A 24912-nucleotide genomic window follows, 5' to 3' on the forward strand; every position below is an offset into this window, starting at 1 on the left:
AGTTTAGAGTGGGATCTGACCACTATGTTCCTCCACCGGGTATCTAACCAGAGACCCCTTGATTACACAAAAGCGAAGTAAAATAAAGCAAATCAATCAATCAAGAGCTAAATGTAGGACAGTTATGGTGCTGACAAAATTTTTGAATTGCCTTTTATTGCCTCACCCAGCTACATGTCAGTCTTATGCTATAATTTATAGACTCTACGTATTGCCAATTTGTATATCCAGTTACGTTCTCTAACTCTTCTGAAGTTTGCTCCATTAGGTCAAGACTGCTGTTCGCAAGGATTTAAACATTTAAACAAGTTAAACTGTAGTTTTTTTTCTCGATTAGCCTATCTTAGGACAAAATAATCTGAAAACGAACTACGATAACCTTCATCTAACAAAATTCTCAATTACAGATAAATAAGAAATAAGGTGTTTAAAGAGACAAGCTGGAGCTGCATGTACTAAATAACCACTACTTGTTTCAAGGGTGTTCATCAGAATATTGGAATGTGCCCATTTTACTATAGCTCTTCTCCATTCTTAAGGTGGACGTTCTATATGCTGGCAAGGGAAGTAGAGAACGGGGAATTGACCAATCCAGCGCGATAAGAAACGCAGCAGCCTGTAGAACGAGATGCGCGTAGTTCTTCCTCCAGTCACGTCCTAACTCTATGCGTCCCCGTTGTTGTCTGTTTGGTCTGCGGCGTATTTCCCGCTCCCCACTTACCTTGTCAGCATGTACGGCGTCCGCCATAAGAGTAGACAAAAGCTATAGTTTTAGATCTTTAAAGAACTGCTAATCACAATATTTAGGTCAAAATTAACAAGCATTTAAATAGAATTTCATTACACAAAATTTCAACATTTAGGCATTCGAGTTTTCCAACTAGCAAGCGAAATTACGCGTATTTTAATATTATTTAATTATCATTTTACCCACAAAGCCTATTAAATTTTTTGCTCCGTTTAGGTAGCTATAATGCTGATTGTTGTCAATCCTTTTTTCCTTGTATTGACAGACAGGTTCAAAAAGAAAAACTATGAGCTTTTTAATTAGTCTAATTAGTCTAAAATGAAATAATAGGATTTGTTTTATGGAGAAAATTGAAATGATTTGAACATGTAATGCCAGAGGATTGAGCGACAAGTACTATACCCTGTCTCGCTTATCTCTGGAGCAAGCAAATGAAATCAAGTCTGCGCGAAAGTAGGACTCCAGAGGGCTCAGCCAATGAAAGACTGAAAGGGAATGGAATTGCGTGGAGGAGGAGCGACTGCAGTTGCACACCCGATTCCCCTCCTTCTCTGCAGGTATGCACGGCCTTGCTCCACAGATCCCTGGATTCTAGTAGAAAATTGAATGGGAGGACGGATAAATGTTTCAAATAATCGGAACAGGGTGTAGCTTATGGGTGGAAAGTGCTACAAACACTTGTGGTCTAAAGTTTTCATGTGATGTTTAATACGATATCACAGTAATTGTGTTTCTTTTATAGTTAATCAAAAAGTATGTGTACGTAGAACACTACTTTGTATTCAAACGCTTCAGCCTTCCTTTACTATATGTGTTTTGCAAATATGTATGAATATCGAAGGCGATCAAAGGGCTGTTACGTCAAGAAGTTCACATGTATGTTTAATTTTTTGTGTTTATTGTTATTTACTTCTCTTTTCTGCCACATTTGGCTAATCGCAACGATGAGGGTGGATGGGACTCGAACCCGGGAACATCTGTTGCGAGATCGAAAGTCGACAATTTTACGCGCTCGGCCATACAATTATATACATGTCTACGCACATTTTAAAATTTGTCACAGAGCTTATGCAGGATGTAGCATAGGTGATGGCGCAAACTGAAGCCGTGAAAAGTACACGATAGTATAACAAAATTTTCAGTTAACTTGGGGTCGCATAATAACCGTTCGCGAGATAATTGCGAATGTAAGGTTACGATCCGCCACCGACTTCATTGTTTGTACACATAGCATTATTTTCGCATGTGAGGTACCGTAGTCCTAGTTAGTAACACATAAAAGCATTCAAAGGTACACCTCGCCAGACATTAATCTTGCTCGTATTACCAAGGACTATTCTACGTACAGTAAGTTAGATTTTTGTCAGTGATCAGTTTTAAACAAAGATAGTTAGGAGTGTTCAAGGAGACAAATGTACAATGTGTACAAACAATCAAGTTAAACGGCGTACGCTTTTAGAGGGAACATGAGTTCATACGCAGCCAGTGCTGTTCCTCTGTTGTCAAACCAACTGCTAGCAGAAGGGAAACAGAGAATTCGTTGTGTCCAATATTCAGCTTTTTATATATAATGCATGCACGTGATATTTGAGTACAATGAAATATACAGGGTGTCATTTTAATGGAGCCCACGGACCACGGAAACGTACAGAGGACATCAAAACAAACAACTGTTCTCAGTAACACTTATCTCGTTGGTGCATCGTTTCGGCGCTAAAGACATTCAAAAAAATCCCGTTTTGCCGCCTGAATGCTGGCAACCACACACAACATTTGATCGTATCTGTGATGCCACTTCCTGTGCCGAAACAGCGCACGGCAGAGTTGGAAGGAACACAAAAATTTTGTGAAAAATTACAAAATACCAACCACATTATTAGCTGTAAAACGAAGCGAGTAGACCGAACATCATAGCCTACCAGCCAGAAGGTCAGCAGTCATCTCAGGTTAAGTGAGAAGTGAACCACCGATATGAGAAATGGTAAAAATGTATTCAAAATGAAGTGTCACTATCGAATTTTGTCTCAGCCTACATGTCCAATATCATCAACAATAAATTTTATTAGACTTGTAGCTTACATGGCTGTTTACGCCCAGCTACATGTCAAATATTTGAAATTTCGTTGCAAGGTTGATATCTACAGGTTTGTGTCCAGATGCGTTGTGGTACTTTTGTGCTGATAACGTAAGTATCCGAGGTTCACGTTGTTACATTACTGCTAAAACACGTACAACCACAGTAACAATCTAATGATGAATCAGTAGCGAATATAATTTTCAACCATTTTTGCCACTTGTCTCATAATGCCCTAAAAATACATTATATTATGTGTTGCTTACCTTTGGAATTTTGAGTTCTTTCATTTCTGTTTTGTTATCTGTTCAGTGTGTCACAGACAATTAGTATCAGAAGGACGAAGTGGATAGACTAAATTGTAGATGCCAACTTAGTAACTAGAGTTGCAAATATTTGACATGCAAGCTGAGACAAAATTCGATATGACTACTGCCACTTGAATTCTATTTTCTTTCTACCATTTTTCGAATCGTTTGTTTACTTCCTGTTAGGTTACAGAACGTGTTTTTTTCGTTTTGTTCTACGGTACATAATGTGGCTGATTGTAGCTATGTCATTTTTCGCAGAATATGTGTGTTCCTGGCAAACCTGAAACGCATCACTTCACGACGGGATATGACGTCACAAATGCAACCAAATGTTGTGTTGGGTTGCCAGCATCCAGGCGACAAAACGGGCTTCTTTTAACGGCTGTAGCGTCGAATCGACGCACTAGTGAGAGAAATGTTATGGAGTAAAGTTGTTTGTTTTGATGTCAACTATACGAATCTGTGGTCCGTGGGCGCCATTAAAATGACACCCTGTATAATGAAGAATTCTACACAGGATTATATATCACTGCAGCATATAAGAGAAACTCGTACCTGAAATACATTTGAAGGTATTTATTATAGAGGAACTGCATGGTATCATCATCATCGCTCTCCTTTATTTTTTCTGGCATGTTTCCAAGGAGATTTGAACAGGGGTTCAACGATATCTGTGTTAGATACTTTACCCTGTTTTATAATACACAACATACTATGCACACATATATCACACGCTCTAGCTGTAAGTTCTCGACTATGAGAAAAGACTGTTTCAGCACGTATTTCTTCCGACGCCAATTCCTTGAAGTAAGAATACAACTTTAAAGCTAAGATTTCTGTCTTGTGAACGTAATATTTTACCCTTGGTGCCTGTACTACTGGTAATAGGTTTCGAGAACGACATTATTAATTTGATTTGATTTGCTTTATTTTACTTCGCTTTTCTGTCACTTTTGGCTAATTGCAAAGATGAGAATTAGTGATGATATAATGATATTGATGAATGGACATTCATAAACATCCATGTCCAGGCGGGGATTCGAACCCGAGACACCTGGCGTCGTAACGCGATATGCTAACCACTCCACCATGGGGGCCGGCGCGATATTATTAAATAACACTCACGGAACACACACTATTGCACAACTATCGAACATAAGGTCTATATTGCATATCGTGCTACGACGCTAGGTGTCCCGGGTTCGATTCCCGGCCTGGGCATAGGTGTTTGTAAGTGTCTCTTCATCAATTTCATCATATCATCACCCATCCTCATCTTCACGATTAGCCATAAGTGGCAGAAAAGCGAAGTAAAATAAATCAAATCAAGCTATCAATTAATATAGGCTGTACTGAATCCTCTCACAACTGTTCTTCGTCGTGAACGCCCACGACAATGAAGAGTCAGAGTACATATTAAGCCAAAAAACAACACCCATGGATTTACCAAGACACAACTCAGCGGGGTCACCACGGTGGCAACGAGAGAAACAGAAGGAACACGGAAGGAAAACGAAAGGGTCATTGTGTGTGTGTAGAAACGTGTTGTTTCCCGTGTTTCTTCGATAAACGATAACTCTGGCTGTAGGCGACGGAAATTCATGGGACTTGGACAGCCAGGTTAAAACTATGCTAAACCTTATCTACGAATGGAAAGTAAACTGTCCTTGCCCCTCTCTCCAGTTTTGGAACCGAATCGCCACCACTGTTATTATTATTTGAAACAGGGTTACATTTAAACTTACAGTCTAGTTTACACTGATTAATTATCTAACTCTAAAAAAACAGCTTTTTGTCCTACATGAATTAATATATTAAGTATACAGTTATGGAAATGGTATATATTACAAATGTGTCTAATTTAAGAAACAACATAAGTAGTAGTAGTAGTAAAAATAATAATAATAATAACATCACCACTGCTACTACTAGAATTTGATTTGATTTTTTTGATTTGATTTAGTTTATTTTACTTCGCGTTTTGTGCCTCTTGGCACATGCAATGTATTCACATTACAAATTTGCATCAATTGATTGATTTAGTTGATTTTACTTCGCGTTTTGTGCGTCTTGGCTAATTGTCGAAGATTGTGATGAGTGATGAAATTGATGGATTGACATTCACAAACAACCAAGCTTGAGCTGGATTCGAAACCGGGACCCTTGGCGTCGCAGCGCGATGTGCTAACCACTTTTTTTTTTTTTTAAAAAAAAAAAAAAAAAGCCCCTAGGCGGAAGCTTCAACCATCACACTTCATTTACTCATATAATTTTACTCAATCTCAAGACTATTCAGGACAGACAATCACAAATATCCACGTCCGAGCCAGGATTCGAACCCAGGACCCCTGGCGCCGTAGCGCGATATGCTAACCACTCTTTTTTTTATTGTCTCATTCTGATATACAAGTTATGGAATTACATTGTTGTTGACATAAATGTATTACTGCTATTACAATTTGAATTTCTATCTGGTTAACCTTTACATTTTTGTTCGACCTAAATTAAGTATAAAGCACTAATAACAAATTTGCATACCATTTCTTCCTGGCTTGGAGAGGAATTTTTGCGTATTGTTCTTGCAAAAATATACAGAATTGTTTCTGAAAACTGCTCACGTCATTGTAAAATATATATAATAAGTATTCAGTTATCAACCATTGTACTGCTCGTTGTTTTGTTGGTGGAAAAAAATTGAAATCAGGAAAAACTATATCTGTTTCCGTGAACTTTGTTAATGAGGTGCGGCATATACGACTGAGCATTGTTCTCAATTTGTTCCATAGCGTGGAGGAGTTTCGACACTTCGTTATCCTGTGGGCTAAAGAGTCTGGCACGTTGCATGATATACAGTTAGGAGAGTCACTGATTCCATATTGGTATGTCCTATCTCTTATCACTATAACACGATGAACCACTTTGTTCCATACTGATTGGCCAGCTTTTGAAAGGTGTTTGGCGGAGACATTTTCCCATATTTGTGTCCAATTATGTGTATTGAAATCCCTAACTATTCGTGGTACTGTGTTCTCTGAACTATTGATTTCACTATATAACTTTTTAACAGATGGTGTAATTATGTCATGTCGTAAAAACTGGTAGCATACCTGTAAAGCGATGTCCTTATAAAACAAAAATGTTTTGGGGATACTTTGGATATCGATGGGAGCTTCTAATGGAATGTTCCGTATTATCGTCTGTATACATACTTGGGTCGTTGACTCGTGCAGTGAGAAAGCTGTTTGAAGGCCAGTCTGTAGAAACAATGCTCTTGCCTGTGTGTTCGCGTGTATTAGTGCCAACCCACCTGTCTTCTCTGATAACGTGACCTCATTTATTGCCACCCGGAAAATTGTATCGTGCCACATAAAGCAGCCAACAGCTTTGTTGACCTTCGCTAAGTGTTGTGTTTTGAAGGGCAGGATTTTTGCTACATACCAAAGTTTAGAGAGAGCAAAAACATTGATAAATCTTACTCGTGCTTTTAAACTCAGAGAGCGCATCTTGTTCACTCTGAGGATGTAGATTGCCCTCTCGCACGTGAGTTTACTATTGGCTTCGATCGTTTCATCGATATTTGCATAAAAGTTTATACCTAAAACTTTTATTTTCTTGTCTACAGGGATCTCTGTATTGTTTGTGAAAGGATTCTCCTTGCCAAGGGGCATCAGGAATGACTTGCGATTGTTTAGTTTTGCTCCTGATTTGAGCTCAAAAGTAGGTATTTGGCTTTTAACACTGTGCAGATCCCTTTCATCCTTGAGAAAAATTGTGACGTCATCCATGAAACTGCCAACTTCTTTTGTGGTGGAAACTATAAAAATTCCCTGTAAATGATGCTGGATACTAAACAAAAAGGGGACTTTTGTGAGGACGTACAATGTGCTACTCAAGGGACTACCTTGTAGTACACCTCGTAGAATTTTAAAACTTGTTGTCAAGAAACCATTTATTTTGAGTTTTAGCAGCATATGATTATATAATGTTTTGATCCAATTAATAAAAGTGTCTCCGAAGCCATATGCTTCTAAGACTTTGTAGAGATATTCGTGACTCACTCTGTCATATGCTTGGGAAAAGTCTAAAGATAGAATTGCCTCCGATGCATTCTTATTGTGTTTGGTAATAATTACGTCTCTTATCGTTTGCAGCAAGTGATGTATACTTTGAGACGTATTACAAGCGAACTGTAAATTGCCAATAAGTTTAACCATATATTTTTTTAAACGCTGATTTATGAACCTACTTATAAGTTTGATGTCACTACTCAATATTGAAATTGGCCTAAAATCTGTGACGAACTTTGGATTTGCCTTTTTGGGAACTAACACTATAACTCCCGTGCTACTGGTCTTCCCTATTGTCCCTGTTGTCAACACTTCGTTGACCCATTTCGTTAATTCGTCTCCTATTAGATCCCAGAAACATTGATAGAATTCTGATGGTAATCCATCTTCTGCTGCAGATTTATTCCTCGGAGCTTTGAATACTTCATCATGAACCTCCTTTTTACTAAACGGTTGTGTGAGCTCAGTTCTTTTATTTTCCGTCAGTGATGCAGGGAGGTAGTTCAAAAAAATTACATTGCGTTTCTGTTGGTTTAAAGGCTTGACCAAGAAGATTTTTATAGTATTGCAAAAACCTGTCGTGTATATTATGAGGGCTGGTGACAACGTCACCGGAATCTAAAGTTAATTTATGAATGACGTGACTCCTGGCGTGTTTATGTTCTTGGAGAATGTGACTTTGTGTGGCTTGCTCGTCAGGGTCTATAGGAAGAATCTTGCTCTTTATTATTGCTGCAGATTTTCGTTTGCTATGTATAGAAAGTAATTGCGCTTTTATTTCATTTGCATAGGGACGATCGATATTACCTTGCAGTGCTAAACGATGGAGATCATTCAAGACTGCATACAAAAAATTATATTTGTTTCTTTGATCTCTACTAACCTCTGAACTGAAGAATTTACTGACCTGACGAAATTTAGGTTTAACTCGAGTTTCCCACCACTCGATTAGGGTCTTTTGCACTGGCCGAGAGGCCTCGAGTTCGTTCCACGTTTCCCTGATTAGCTGGACATAACTACCATTGTGTAATAATGTGCTATTTAAAAGCCAGTATCCGCTACCTTGTCGGGGTTTGATCAAATCTAAATTTATTTTGAGAATTGGAACACTATGGTCACTAAAGCATACTGGAAAATTTTGAACACTTATTATATATTCCTGAAATCTTGGTGCGACATAAAACCTATCGATCCTTGACGTACTATTGGAGGTGATATGTGTGTAACCTGGGCTTTCGCCGTTGGCGTGTATCCAAGCGTCACGCAGTTGTAACCCCTGCGTTAATTTATAGAGCGCACGTGAGAAGTTGTATCCTGGATTTTGATCTTGTGAACGAATTACGCAGTTAAAATCTCCCACTAGTATAGTGTCTAGCTTGTTGGATGTCAACTCGGGCCCTACAACTGTTGAAAAAAAATCTTCTCTTTTTCGTCTGTTTTGGCTTCCTGACGGAGCATACACATTACAGAGAAACACTGAGCCTAATTTGGCACTTATTTGTTTGTCCGTGGGATGGGGCACTACATTACGTAAATCCAAGTGTCTCCTACATATGGCAGTCCCTTGTGCAAAGGGAGTAAAATTGTTGTATACTTTAAACATGCTCAGTACAGAAAAATCGTCTATGGCGACCTCTTGTAACAGGGCCACATCAATAGACGATTTAATGAGAAAGTCATTGAGAGCAATTATTTTGGTCGTACTTTGCATTTGATTCAAATTTATAGATGCCAAGGTAAATGTTTGCATGATTATAACTGTCCACAAAAGAAAACTAAACTTACTTACATTCTTCAACATTACTGATCTCTAATTTCTGCTTATAATGCACTAACTATGCTTTCCACTAAATAAATCTGGGGTAAGTTTGTTACTCATCGAAGGTTTCTCTTTAGTTACATTTGCTGAATTACTTGTTAAACTAACCTTTGAAACATCTTGGTTTGGGGTACCAGGTTCTACTCTAAATTCGTTATGAAATATTGTGGAACTTACGCATTCATTATTTTTCTTCTTCTTTCTACGTAGCACCATGGACTCTTCCGCCACTGACCGTAACCTTGATACAGATCTTGACCGTGATTTCCTAGGAGAGGTAACTACGGGGAATTCTGCCTCCGCGAACAAAGCACTTGGGGGTGGGGGCGGGGGTATGTGATGCATCTCCTCTGAAGTGGTCAATATTGGCTGCATCATCTCTTCCCTTCCTGTTGGTGCATTTTTCACACTAACTTCGTGTCTGGTACCTGTCTCCTCGTCGGTGATTCTGGGGCTATCCGTGTTCCCTCCATTGTTATCTCCTGACGCAGAGACTTCTGCACCTGATGGAGCTGAATCTCTTGGTTTAGTCCGTACGGATAGCACAGTTGGTTCATATATTACCGGGACATTGTCAACGGGTATATTAACCGGCCCTCTGCGGGGCTGGTTCCCTGAGGATCGACGCTTGGGACACTGAGCCACTACGTGACCCTTTTCCGAACACGCGAGGCAGGTAAGAACCTGCCCAGGGTATGTTACCCAATAGGAGTCTCCATTCATGATTACATATGAGGGTATGGGTTTACGTTTGGTTTGAGTTGGTGTTTTAAGTCCACTTTATGCACAGTAAGGCTAATCGGGACTGGACCTACAGTTTAAAGTGGGATCCGAACCACTTGTGCCTCCACCGGGTATCGAACCCGGGACCCCTCGATTACAAGGCAATGACGCTACCACTGCGCCATGGGGGAGGCCCCGGTATGGGTTTACGTAGTATCATTTTGATCAAGACACGTCCAGTTCGAGTAGGGTAAATGTGATCTGCAGAGTATGTCTTGTCTTCCATTTTCAACACTTCCCCATAAGACCTCATGACACGACTTATCACTTCTGCACTTAATTCAATTGGGACTACATGGATTCTGACAATTACATGTCGCTGGTGGGCCCAGTCTACATCAACTTTATGATCACCATCTACGTCACTATAGATTACCTCAGCACCAAAATCATTTAGTAACCGTTCTCCTACCACTTTTGTCGCAAAATTCACGTACAAACACTTACGAAAGTAATGTATTTCAAAACTGAGCACTTGGTTCGTAGGCACTTGGTAGGCATCATGAAACCATCGATGAAAATCCAATGACGTAGGTCGCGTTTTGACATCACTGAAAACAAATTTCAAGGTGTTTTCTCTTTGTGTATTCATCGTGAACTATTTCATCGTATCTTCAGTGGCGCACGGTAATTGTAGCCAAAACCTCTCTTGCACTCTAAAGGAGAAAAAGAACTAACACAACACTAGAAAACCGTATACGGCCCTAGCTAACTCGGACAGTTCGATCACTAAGCCTTCTCACGCGAAGAGCGGAGCTCGATACGAACTGCCTGCACGAGTTGCAGGCACTCACTCCGCCACAGGGGTCGACACCACTCGGCCACAGGGAACGGCTACTACTACTACTACTACTACTACTACTACTACTAATAATAATAATAATAATAATAATAATAATAATAATAAAAGGCCCTGCCCGGACGAGGGTCGATTTCACCGCTAGCATAACATGTCTATCAAACGACTGGGCGAATTGCACCCGACTTCCTCCTGACCAAACAAGCGAGTTGCACCGGTTCCGGACACATGACGTCATAGCCAGTGTCCGCCTCTCTTCTAGAAAAACAGGCGTTTGCATGTGCTATGGTAATGTGTGTCGTCTGAAGGTACGTACCTAACTTTGTTAAAATCGAATGTCTTATCGTTTGTTTGAAGTTTCTTAGTAATAATGGAATTCATGATGAGCGAAAAATGACGTAGGCTTATGGTTTACGGTATTCGATTGCTCTGTTTCTTATACAAAATCATGAACAATAATATTCAAGTACATCTTCTTCTAGAACAAATACACATACGTGTTTCTATCTCCAAGAAACGATCCAAAGGGGGCCTCTTTTACTGTAGTAACAGAAGATCGAACATCATAAATAAATCACCTATCAGGAGAATGTGTGAACTGTACAACAGATGTTCCGAAAGGGAACCAAAATTAGATATATTTCACATGCCTATTGGGACATTCAAAAAAGTTATTCAAGGAATGGAAGAATAAATGTCAACAATGTAAACATAAAAGCAGTTTTTGTAAATATATATTTCTTTCGTAGTTTATACTCAATTACATACATGTACGTACTTTCTAGAGTGTCAACTATTTAGAGGTCCTTTATTACACACATAATTAATGTATTTCTTCAAGGTAAATAACTTCTATCCTTGATTTATACTGTGTTTATTTTATTTCCATATTTTATGTAATTTATAATATATTATATTAGTATCTTCTTATATATATATTGTACATGGTGCTAAAGATCTGAAATACTGAGTGTACTTAATGATTGAAATATTGTATTCATGTAGGCTATTTTTGTAGATAATAGTTAGATATTTTATTCCGCTCTCTTCAATTAACATGTATTACTCGTATTATAACTCGCCTTGTTAACTGCTGTATACACATATAATTTAGCGTTGACATGTTTTATGGTTATTTACATTTCTGCACAATAATATTTCTTATCAAACTGTAAATTTACAAACTCAAAGCAAGAAATGTAGAACACTGTAATTGGGCATTCGCCTGTTGTGTTTAATAATAAATAAATAAATAGTCATAAATTTTACAGCCAGCATGAAACGCAAGGACTTAAATGAAGATGCGTAAAAAGAAATTGCTTAGCAAAGATTTATATGGACGGAAATGCCACAGTTATTGTAAAATGTGATGTGAACCATAATCATGACCCCGATAATAACTTGAAAAGACAAGCCATCTCGAATAGTGTTAAAAGGAAACCTCTCGACGAATTTTACGAACGGCCACAAAAAATAATTAGAAGGGAAATAAGTGACGCACCTTCAGGTTTTACAGACGAATTCAGTGTAAAAGATATGGAATATATAAGGAAAAATTTGAGTCGAGCACGGCGTGCAGTGTTACCACCTCTTCCTCAAAACTCAAAATAAGTGCATTTTGCTCTAACTTCATTGGATATTAAAACACAAAATGGAGAAGCAATGCTACAAATTAATAACGAAGAAAAATGTATTGTTTGTTTTTCAAGCGCCTCTAATCTACAATTTTTATGTAAAAATGATAGGATATTTATCGATGTAACTTTCAAACATTGTCCAAAGTTTTTCCATCAAATGTTTTTGTTGCATGTGAAAGAAAATGGTCACTACGTACCACTTACTCACTTTCTTTTGCCAAACAAAAGTGCCTGCATTTATGTAGATATGTTTCTGTTGCTGTCAAAGCGTTGTGAAGAATGAAAATTGAAATTCGAGCCGATGACTATTGTCACTGATTTTGAAATTGGCGTTCATTCAGCAATTAAGAAGATCTGGCCTACAAGCAACATCATAGGATGTCGTTTCCATGCATCTCAGTCATGGCGGAGAATGATCCAGGAACTAGGTTTGGCAGAAGATTATAAAGATAAGGATTCTGATATTGGTAAGTGGCTACGTTGGTCATTCGGTCTGCTATATTTCAATCACGAGGATGTTGCTGATTGTTTTGTAGAGGATTTCATGTCGGAAATTCCCCAGGATGAAAAGTTGGAAAAATACACTGATTACTTGGTAGATACATACATTTCGGAAAATGTCAAATTTCCACCAATACTATGGGCTTCAGATAAAGTAGACGAAGAGAGAACAACTAATGTTTGTGAATCGTTTCAGTGCACCTAATCCAAATATTTATGCTTTTATTGAAGTGATTAAGCAGACCCAGGTTGATGTGTATGCTTTAAAAAATAGTGCAGATGTCACAAAGAAACATATTAAATTTCTGAAACAGAAAATGGAAAATATTTGGAAAATGAAGCAGAAATATAAGAATAAAGAACTAACACGATTTGATTTCTTAAAGGCTATTTCCTACTACAGTTCAAAGAAGGATCAGAAGAAATAAAATTGAAACAAAGAGGTAAAATTAGACAAAGGAAACTCATCCACAAATTTTTAAACACGCCATGAGCTTTTAGCCATGACAGTCCTAAGGCTGTGAAAAGTGTGAAGGGAAAATTAGCGGAGAAAGGGTAAGCGGTGCAACTTACCCCTTGGTCCAAAGGGTTTAGCCGTGCATCTCACCCATTTAGGTATTCTCGGGGTGCAACTAACCGTCACCCCTCTGCCCCCCCCCCCCCCCGAGGAAAAATCCTGCTGGCGCCCTTGCTATCGTGTACTTTTCGCCATTTCAGTTTGCGCTATTACTTCTGATACAACCTGTACACACATACCGACACACCCCCACACACACCACACACACACAAATATATTGGTGTTCCTGTAGATATTAAATCATTTGTTACAGCCACGGTAGACGATCAAGAGTGAACTATTGACGCACAATCTCACCACGGAAGTTCCTAGGTTCGAGTCCTAGTCTGGGCATGAGCGTCCCTTTTGAATGTTCCTTCTTCAACTTCGTCAAATCATCCTCATGGCAGCGATTAGTCAATAAGGGCAGAAGAGCGACGTAAGGAAGACAAGGGAAAGCCAAATGAAGATATTGATTGACGGAAGTTGTCGGCCACGTAGTGGACGTCAAAGGCCTGTAGAATGTGGATGGTGGAAGATATTCAGCGAGATCCAAGTAGGTAAGGAAGAAAGGAATGCGGGCACACTTTTGATCGGTCAATGCGTTGCTAGGCCAGAGCATTCCTGAGGGAAGATTGACCGGACGACGTGCAGTGGAAGGGGAAGTGAATATTTAACTGGTGTGTGGACGAGGTGAAATTCCCAAACATTGACACCGGGAACCGCTATTGGATCAAAGTGCGATTAATAGCCATGTGTTTATCCTTCGTGATGTGTAATAAAATTGTAATGTAATAAACACATGCACACCCACACACAGGGTGTACCAAAAGTCTCCATACATAGGAATAAAATTCTTTATTTGCAGGTTAGACGCCAAGATATTCACCCGTGACAAGCGCATAAACGTATAGAAGTTTAATGGCGAGAACGGATTGATCTATGTCGAACTCTAGAAGACTGTTACGTTGAGTACATTACTTGAAAGTATTTTTTTTTTAAGTTGCATTCCCTAAGTACGGAAACCTTTGGAACGCCATGTATATAGAATATATATGTATGTATGTATGTATGTATGTATGTAAACACATAGAGACTGCTGTCAGTACGAGGTAGGTCAGTATGACAGTTTTTACCCCCTTGAAGGTAGATTTTCTAACAGGTTGCGGTAAATGTCGGCCGGTAGCCGCTTCCGTTCATACTGCAAAAGTGCGAAGAGATCATGTTTAGACGACATAACCTGCATCGCAACCGGCGCTCCAACTCATCCCACAGATGTTTACTGGGGATGAGATCAGAGCTCTGAGATGGTCAGTCGAGTTCATTCACTTTATGTCGTCAAACCATTCGGTTGGCACGTGCTTTATGGACGGCTGCGTTGTCGTGCTGGAAATGAAAAGGGCCACTTCCTAACTCTTGCCACAAGGTGAGGAGAACGGAGTTTTCAAATATTGCGATATATGCATTGGCATTCAGGGTTCCAGCACCAAAACAAAAGGACCAACGCAATACTACGAAAAAAAGACCCATACCTAGATTCCACTCCCGCAGAATTTCACGGGGCTACAAAACACAACCGTTCCCCTGGCATTCGCCACGTCCACACAGGTTCATCACATCGCCACAACATGTAGCGTGATTCTTTACTCCAAGGGATATTTTTCCTTTGTTCTAGGACCACTGGTGAAGTTCTTTACACCACTGTAATCGACGTGTCACGTTCTGGGTAGAAATCAAAGGCTTATGTGCTGCAGCTCTTCTTTGGAATTCCAGTGGCACCACCGGTGGGCGCCGATTCACTCAGCTGGCGTCGTCCGCTTATTTTGACCGCTGGCAGCGGTATATACAGAGTGTCTCAAAAGTAATAGCGCAAACTGACACAGGTGAAAGTAAACGATAATAGAAACAAAAAAGTTTAGTAAACATGGGTCTGGAAACGAGCTGTTTTCGAGATAATCGCGAATGTGTGATTAGAAGCCGTCACTGACTTCATTGTTCGTAAAGGTCATCCTAGGTGGTAAAATGCTAATAATACAGTAACAAAAGTTATTGGAGATCTCATTGCTTTTATTGAACACTAGCCGAATGCCCGGAATTGCCCGGGTATTTATTTATCCCAATCTTATATTAGACAGGAAAATAATGAATTCTAACTATAGTGTAAAATGAACTTGGGGTTGAACGGCATTGGGAGTGTCACTATTCATCTTAGCGACCCCGAGAACAATGGATTCCACACTAATATTGGTCGTTCACCCCCTTCCCTTCCCAAACCCTAGGGGTGCCAATCTAACTAATTTTATTTACAGGTAAATCTCATCGTGAATTTTACCAATTAGCTTAGCGACTCCGAAAAGTATGGATTCAACACTAATGTAGATCATTTTTTTTATATTCTATTTTTGACATTTTATTCTTCACCCCCTCTCAGCCCTCATCACGATAGGTGATGAACTTGGAGTTGAACGGCATTGGGAGTGTCACTATTCATATTAGCGATCCCGACAACTATGGATTCCACACTAATATCGGTCGATTTCGATAATTTTTATATGTCACCCCTTCTTTCCCCCACAACTAAGGGTGACAGGGGTGTTTTACCCCCACAGTATTTTTTTTAGAATGTAAGTCAAATGTGTACCAAGTTTGGTCATCTTGAATATCACCAATTAGCTTAGCGACTCCGAAAACTATGTATTCACATTAATCTATGATAGGTCATTTTTTACATTTTATTTTTCAACCCCTCTCACACACCATCCGGATAGGTGATGAACTTGGAGTTGAGCGGGATTGGGGGTGTCACAATTCATCTTAGCAACCCCGAAAACTATGAATTCTACACTAATATCAGTCGTCTTCGATTATTTTTACATGTCACCCCTTCCCACCTCCACCCCTAGGAGTGTCTTGGACGTCATTGGGAGTGTCACTATTTATCTTAGCTACCCCAAAAACTATGATTTCACACTAATATCGGTCGTTTTACATGTCACCGCCTCCCACCCCCACCCATAGGGGTGCCAAAGGTGTCTTGGAGTTGACCGGCATTGTGAGTGTCACTATTCATCTTAGCGACCCCCGAGAACTATGGATTCCACACTAATATCGGTCGTTTTCGATTATTTTTACATGTCACACCCTTCCCACAACCACCCTTAAGGATGCCAAGGGTGTCTTGGAGTGGAATGGCATTGGTAGTGTCACTATCCATCTTAGCGACCCCGAGAACTATGGATTCCACACTAATATAGGTAGTTTTCGATTATTTTTACATGTCACCCCCTTCCCACCCCCCACTCCTAAGGGTGTCAGGGGTGTCTTACCCCCACAGTATTTATTTCCAGGTTGCAAGTGATACGTGTACCAATATTGTTTGATATCGTTCCAGGCGTTCGATAGTTATTCCGGATCGAACATACACACACACACACACCCACACACACACACACCCACACACACACAAACATCCATTTTTATATATTAAATCCTACTTACTTTAACAAACGTTAGTATGTTACATGTTACAATTACATGTTACTTGTACATGTTAAAGGAGGTGTTCAAAATGTCGTACGCGATTCAGCATTGAGTTTCCAAATATTTCGAACACTCTCGGTTCATTTCGGAATTCGTCACAAGCATGTATAATTCTCTGTACTTATTGTATCCATTCTGTTTGATTACAACACCACCTCTACAAGAAGCACCTCGTCAATTGAACCATCATATTTACTCTCAAGATTGTTGCAACTTTTACTAATTTATAGGGGGACCATACGTCCCGTTTTGACCGAGACAGTCCCGTTTTGACCGAGACAGTCCCGTTTGAGATGCGTGTCCCGGTCGTCCCGTCCATATTATTAAGAAGCCAGTATTTGTCCCGTTTTATAATAGTCTAGGAGTTTTCAAATCCAAGTCTAAATTTCAGAGACATTTTAGCTAAAAAAAGCTGCATTGTTTTTTATGTGTTCCCTTATTTGTGGAGCAGTGAATAAGCATGCAGTTTAGAATTGAAAGTTCCTGCATCTTCAAGGAAAAGAAACCATCTGAAATTCATCGAGAATTGTTTGGAGGTCTATGGAGAGAGTATTATGCCGCAGAAACAAGTGTATGTGTGGTGTAACTCATTTGCAAGTGGTAGGAGTAGTGTGACAGATGATGACAGAAGTGGCAGACCATCAACGTCCATCACCGACAGCAATGTGTGTGACGTGGATGCGATGATTCGTGAAGACAGAAGAGTCATGTTGCATGACATTGCGGATGCATTGAACATCTCATATGGTTCAATGAGGAGTATCATCTATGACCAACATGGCTTCAGGAAAGTGTGTGCGCGCTGGGTGCCCAAAAATCTGAGTGAGGACAAGAACACCCCCGAATGGGCATTTCCCTGACCCACCTCACACGATATGCCCACGAAGGCAGTGGTTCCTATGTCGAATTTTAGTGTGATACCATGTGTCAAACATACTACAGTTTCATATTTTTTTTCTATGCACGTTTTTCAATAAATCGAAAATTCACCTTACTTTTTGACACGCCCTAGTACATTACGGCAAAACTACCGACATTATCGAAAAATTTCAGGATTCAGACTGAAGAAAGATTACCTGCCTACGAAGATTGGTAACGGAGATATAGGTCAATCACTGAGAGTCTGCAAAATTGATGTTCCGTGGGGGGGGGGGGGGGGGGCGCTGGGGGAGAAGCACCGCGAGGAGGGGCGGTGACTTTTGGGATATTACACTACTGGTAGTGTTCTAACAACTGACCAAAATTCAGCTTTTGCAGAATTATTCCCGACATGAAACCTTTATTGACTGTGCTATAGCCTGGAGACACGCTCTTGCTGCCAAAATTGGATTACGTAGCCCCTTAACTGAAGGGCATAGATTTATTTTAAATTAAAATATTTCACAATTGAAATAAATCGCGTACTCTTTTCACAGATGTTGGAAACGTTGTCCTTGTACTGCCTAACATTTTCTATATCCTTTGAGAACATTTGTATTCACACCCATTAGTCCTTCTGCACGAGTCCGTTTCCACAGAGGAATAGTACATACAAATATTTGTTCTAAAATTACTCACAAAATTTATTTTCTTCTAAAATGTACTTATGATTGATTGAATTGTTTTATTTAATTCGTTTTGGTGCCACTTTTGGCTAATTTGCGAAGATGGGGATGAGTGATGATGTGATGAAATTGATGAATGGACGCACATAAACATCCATGCCCAGGCCGGGATTCGAACCCAAGACCCCTGGCGTTGTAGCTCGATATGCTAACCACACAGCCACGGGAGCCGGCTAAAATGTACTTATGATTTGGCATTATAAGGTAAGGTATAACACCGTGCCACGAAGGTACATTTAGGGTATGTGGGAGTAGAGCCCCACATATTTTCGATTTAGGCCATTTTGGAGATGACGTGATCAGCACCATGCTCCGGCCGCCTTTACCCTTCAATGTTGCCGACAGGTAGCCATTGATTTGAGGCTGGGACTCGGCATTACAACAACACTAATAATACTTGTACTTATAAACACCCAACAGTTATCGGTTAACATTTATCACCTTAGAAATCTACACAGATGTGGATATAAATTGAAGACTAAAATTGGTAAACGCTGTAAGTTCTACAATAATTCAAACACCGTTTTCCACTTTAAACAGTGAAATGTTCCATGGTTTATAATGTGGTAAACGTGAAAAGTGGCTGGTAGCCCTCTAAGTAGTTCAAAGGGCGTGTAAAGAGGTTACTAGTGTGAACGTTCTTACGGGCTGATGTGCGGAACGATGCTATTTCCCAACACTTTCGCTTTTGGCACTTACAACGTTACCATTTTTAGTCCTTAATTCCTTCATCAACACGACACATGGATGAGCGTGCCGACAATCACAACAGACAGAGAGGCGCCACACAATGACCGCATGCACATATTCTCAATAACGTATTGTTTTTCAGAGTTAAAGCTCTTGTCTAGTCTTACGGCGTGCGGCCTACATGTTGGCAAGGGAAATTGGGGAGCGGTGAAGCGACCAATCCAGTGCTATGAGAAACTAAACATGCAGCCTGTAGAACGAGGTGCGCGTAATACCTCCTCCCGCGACGTCATAACTCTCTGTGCCACCGCTCTTGTCTTGTTGGTCTGCGACGTATTCCCAGTTCCACATTTATCTTGCCAGCCTGTAGGCCGCCCGCCGTAAGACTAGACAAGATCTATACCATTACTGCAGTGTTCTGCAGCGTGTTAACGAAGAGAAACTTGAAGAAACCTCGACTTGGAAAGCTGCCGAATAAGCTATGCTCCTGAATTTGCGTGGGGAGGGGGTTATATCCAATTTCTCTGTCACTTCCAGTAGCTGCACGGGTCTCGTTATAGTAGCACAATAATTAAATAAAGACACTGCATGATCACTGGCACATTACATAAACTATGTGTTGTTCCCAACACACTACAAGAAGAAATGGGTGTGGAGGTAGAAGTAGGGGGAGGGGCAGTCACGTATCTAGAAGTATATTTCGAACGGAAGGGGGCTAAGTGTCTCAAATTAATAAAAATAATAAAAATAACGTTTGAATTCAAATAATTATAAATACGATATATTTAAATTGTATATTCAATGAATTTAAAAAGCATAATTAAAATATTCAAATTAATTAATATTATACAGGGTTTGTCCGGAAAGTAATAGGACTGATTTTTTTTCGCCGCGACTGTACTTCGGAGCGCGCGCGCACTGACTGTATTCGGTAGAGGGGGTTCCTACCTAACCTACAAGCGGCTAGTCAGTTGTCTCCGAGCACCCGGAGAGTCAGGACAGGCTTTTTCGCGCGACATGTTTCTGTGAGTGGTGCAAGCCGAAAATGCAGCGTTCGTTAGAGCAGAGGTACGCGATTAAATTCTGTGTGAAACTCGGTAAATCTGCGACAGAGACGTTTGATATGATCAAGCAGGCTTACCCAGATGATACTTTAGCAAGAAGTGGTGTGTTTCGGTGGCACAAGGCCTTTTCGGAGGGCCGGAAAGAGGTCGCCGATGAAGACCGTGCTGGAAGACCTTCGACTTCGACAAACACCGACAATGTGACTCGTGTGCGCGAAGTTTTGAACTCAGACCGTCTACTGAGTATTCGCTTAATTGCCCAGATGTTAAATTTACCTAAATCTGTGGTTCATGACATTGTGACGGAGTATTTGAACATGCGCAAGGTGTGCGCGAAGATGGTCCCAAAAGTGCTTACTGACGACCAAGTTGCGGCGAGTGGAAGTGTGCCAAGAAAATTTGAACATGTGTGAAAGTGACCCCCAATTTTTGGATAACGTTATCACAGGTGACGAGTCATGGATCTTTGAGTATGATCCCGAGACAAAGAGGCAATCTCTTGAGACGACAGAGGGGATCCAAGCATCTTGCACCGCGGCTCTAAAGGCTATTCCGGAGAATGCCTTCCGTGACGCCTTCAATGATTGGAAATCGCGCTGGCAGCGCTGTATCGACGCAGAAGGAGACTACTTTGAAAGTTTTTAAAGAATTGTAACGATTGGCTCAATAATTTTTTTTAAATCGACTCAGTCCTATTACTTTCCGGACAAACCCTGTATGTTTTTACATGAATAGATAAAAATGCGTTATAAGGATAATGATATAATAGCACGTATTCGTTATCAAACTTATGTATAGTTAAGGTCGGCAAAATTTGTAAAAAAAACTGCCCTGTAAAGGAATGAATGTCAAATAGATTAAGAATTGAATATTTATTGAATATCAGAAAAGGATGTTAGATCAAATTGACGAAAATTAAAGTTCCTGGTAATACTTTACGCATATTGTTACAAGTAGTAACAAATCATGCATAATTCTTCTTTGGTACTGCTGTTCAAAGTCGTGTGATTCCAATACACTACTTGCAGTCCAATAAGTTCGGCGGAAATAAATAACCAACGATTAAACATATATATTTTCATTATTTAATTTTAGTTAATTTAATATTTTATTATTTTAATTTTTAATTTTAATGCTTAGTCAGTCTTTGTGGGAGGCGGATTCCTAAACTCCCGATAAATATGTCCTTGGAGGAGGGTGGAGTTATTTTCCGGGAGAAGTCGTAGTTAGTATAATGCACATACCATACCGAAAGCATCCATTTGCATTACAAGAGCATTTATCATTCTAGCTTTTATTTCGAAAGGGAGCAGATGATTTGTTCACCCCCTTGGTTGCACCGCAGTCGATATACTATAATGCTGTAATCTGGTTTCATATATATTTTAGACATATGTAATTTTTCCTTGTTAAAATTGAGTAGATTGTGAATAATCAAAGAGAAATTAAAATAGTTCATGAGCAAGTCCAACCTATTTCTCGTAATTACGTAATAAACTTCTCTGCTTTTTCCAATGCTCCAATCTCTTTACTCACTAATGGCATGAATGAGTTTAATTGAAGCCTACAGGACCTCTGATACAGATTGTTCCCGATTCTACTCATAAATGGCTTCAGCCTGGGTTCATTGATGTCCATGGGGCAAAACATTGCATACAATACATTGAGGGTAGCGATAAGAGAGAACGTGATTTTCCATGCTTCTTTGTAATTTGATGGCTTGCCAGGATATTTTAGGCGTAGTTTCCGCTCAGATATGTTGAAATTAGAGACAAAGGTCCACAACTAGTACTTTTCCAAGTGTGAAGCTACTATATTTCAATTGGAATTTTAAAATTTTAATCAATTTTTCTTTGTTTAAAAAACATATGCTTAAAATTTCTTGTATGCTTTTGACACCATACACACATATATATATATAAAGTTTTGTTTCTGTTAAACGGCCCTGTAAAATATTTGAACTGTTTCATTAAGGAAACAAGGAATTATGTTTAAATATACATGTTTCTGTATTTCTGATACTGTACATACAGTATGAACCTACCATGGTAATGTTTTAGAAACTTTGCTTCCGGTGAAAATAAAACCTTCCGGATGTAGTATGTACGAGGAGCGCTTACAAATTATTTGACTGGGGCTGGTATTGGAACCACGAAATAGTCAAGCCGGCGACAATAGAGTAGTCTGAAACAGTCATCCTTGAAGAGTGATTAATGATGCGGGAGGCCGGTAGATGTCAGGAGTAGTTTGACTTGCGCGCCATTTTATGAGCAACCTGTGTTGGATCACTGACAGATCATAGAGTGTGATTACACCAGTACAGAAACGAACCAGAGTGGATAGGTGTCGTGAGCTGCTGGCACTCCACGATGCTGATCCGGAGTGTTCTTCGCGCAGTTGGTGACTGGTGATGAATCTTGGTTTTATTATTGCGTGCCAGAAATGAAGCAACAGTCCATACAATGGAAGCACAAGGGCAGTCCTGTACCCAAGAAGTTTCGGTCCACTCGATGTTGTGAAAAGTAAATGGCAACGGTTTTCTGGGACGAACATGGCATCCACATGATGTATTGGCTCCCGCCGAACATAGCCATCAACAGCGATGCGTATTGTGCTTCTCTACAGAAGTTGCGTCGCCGGATACAGCAGTATTGCAAGGGAAAGTGAGCCAAGAACGTCCTGTTGCTTCATGACAAAGCTCGTCTGCATACCAGCCACCGCACTGAGGATAAGCTGAGATCACTGGGGTTCACTGTGTTGGCACATACTCCTTATTCACCAGACCTCGCACCTAGTGACTACGCCCTCTTCAATGAAATGAAGCTCCTACGTGGTGTTAGATTTCCGGACAATGACGCCCTCCAAGCAGCTGTCGGAGACTGGGTACGTGACACCCCAAAAGATTGGTACCGTGCGGCCATACGAAAGCTACCGGAGAGGTGGAAACGTATTCTCTTCAGGGAGAATACGTAGAAAGGGCTGAAGCCTAACCTGGGAACCAGGATCATCCACGACATGGTATGTGTCATTAGTCTAAATCATTTGTAATCGCTCCTCGTAATTGTAACTTAAAATATTTTTTATAGTCTTTGTAGCTGAATTTTGTTAATTTTTTTGATGATAGTTTCTAAAATATCAGCCGCCATGTTTATTTGCAGTTTAATGATAATGACACTATTTATGCATTGACATGATTAGTATTTTGTATATTATTCTACACAAAATATTTGTTATTTTAACCTAAAAAATGTTGAATTTTAAATCAAGATAAATTTAAGTGTGTTTACAGTTTACATACTACATTTACTTTCGCATGAACTTCACCCCATCAGTATATATAAGTAATTTGTTTCCTTTCTTATAACCTACATATACATATAGGCTACATATGTATGTATTGCTTGTGTCTATAATCGTTCGTGGGTGGGTTTGGAGTATAGAAGAGGATAGAACTGGAACTGTTATTTGTGTTCAAAAGTAAAAAATGCTCATCTATTCTATGTACTTCTATGCCGATTAGAGAACGGGCGTGCTATTTACCAGTCATCGCAGCCCATCTGCTTCTGCTTTAATCTCGATATTGACACACGTGATGTTCCACCTACGTTCAGCCGCTCTGCCTTTGAAGTGGCCTCCTACGGTCGGAGCAAATTTACAAGTTACATTAAGCCACGTCCTGTGAATCCTGTTACAGGATGTGTCAACAGCATATTCCATAGCTATATATTTTTCAGCAGAATGTTCAAGGATCAGCGCCAGCCTAAGAGCTTTCCTCTCCATAGGATCTCTTAATTTCCGTCTTCATCGCCATATTTAAGTAGCTTCCCAATTGCATTTCCTGCCCAAAGTACGACAAGCTAGCTACGAGTGAGTAAATGTTATGAACAGGGAAAGGATTTGTATGTAAACACATATTTATGTATGAAGCTTAAATCAGATATATTGTGTATTATCTTTGCACATCAAGACATGTAGACTGGAAAAATCCGTTTTTATTTTCCATATTTGATCATATATTAGGTTTTGGCTCTTACATATTTTTGTTATTTTGACATATTATTTACATATTCCAGAACATTTCTCAACATATTATCCACATTCGCCCAATAACTACATGTTAATTTAACCGAAAGAGTTGGGTGAATTTCTTACGAATAACTGACAAAGTCCGAAGTGACGTTAAACAAACAAAAGTTTACGACCTTTTTTTATACCTTCCAATTGCGTTATTTACAGGTTTTTTTGTCAAGTCAACTTACACCTTCCAACTGTTTGTTTTTGCTATTGTAAAACACTTAAAATTCCTGTTTAATTACAATTGTTGTCAACAATAGAGATTGAGGGCTCAAGGATCGACTTCTGATTGTTGCAAACGATATTTTGGCAACGTTGAAAGAGAGTCACAAGTCTAGCAGCCCATTGCTAACCCCACCCTCGCTACTAGTTGCGCGACCGACAGCAACGCCAGGAGATACAATTTTGTGGCACACGTACGGGATTCGCTTCTGGTTTCTCTTTAAGACAGACAGTCACGGTAAAAGTTACAATACCGACACTGTATTTTATGTAGCTCGTGTAGTGCCTTATATTAGGTATTATAAAGTAATTTTTCACAATTTTAAGTCCATATATAACTACATATAAATATGTTCCCTGGTTACGAAGAATAATCTATAATGACACGTGAAATTATATCCCTCAGGTAAAGTGTACTAAACA

The sequence above is a fragment of the Lepisma saccharinum genome, chromosome 14 (genome assembly GCF_977018435.1).
Source record: "Lepisma saccharinum chromosome 14, izLepSacc3.1, whole genome shotgun sequence".
NCBI lineage: Eukaryota > Metazoa > Arthropoda > Insecta > Zygentoma > Lepismatidae > Lepisma > Lepisma saccharinum.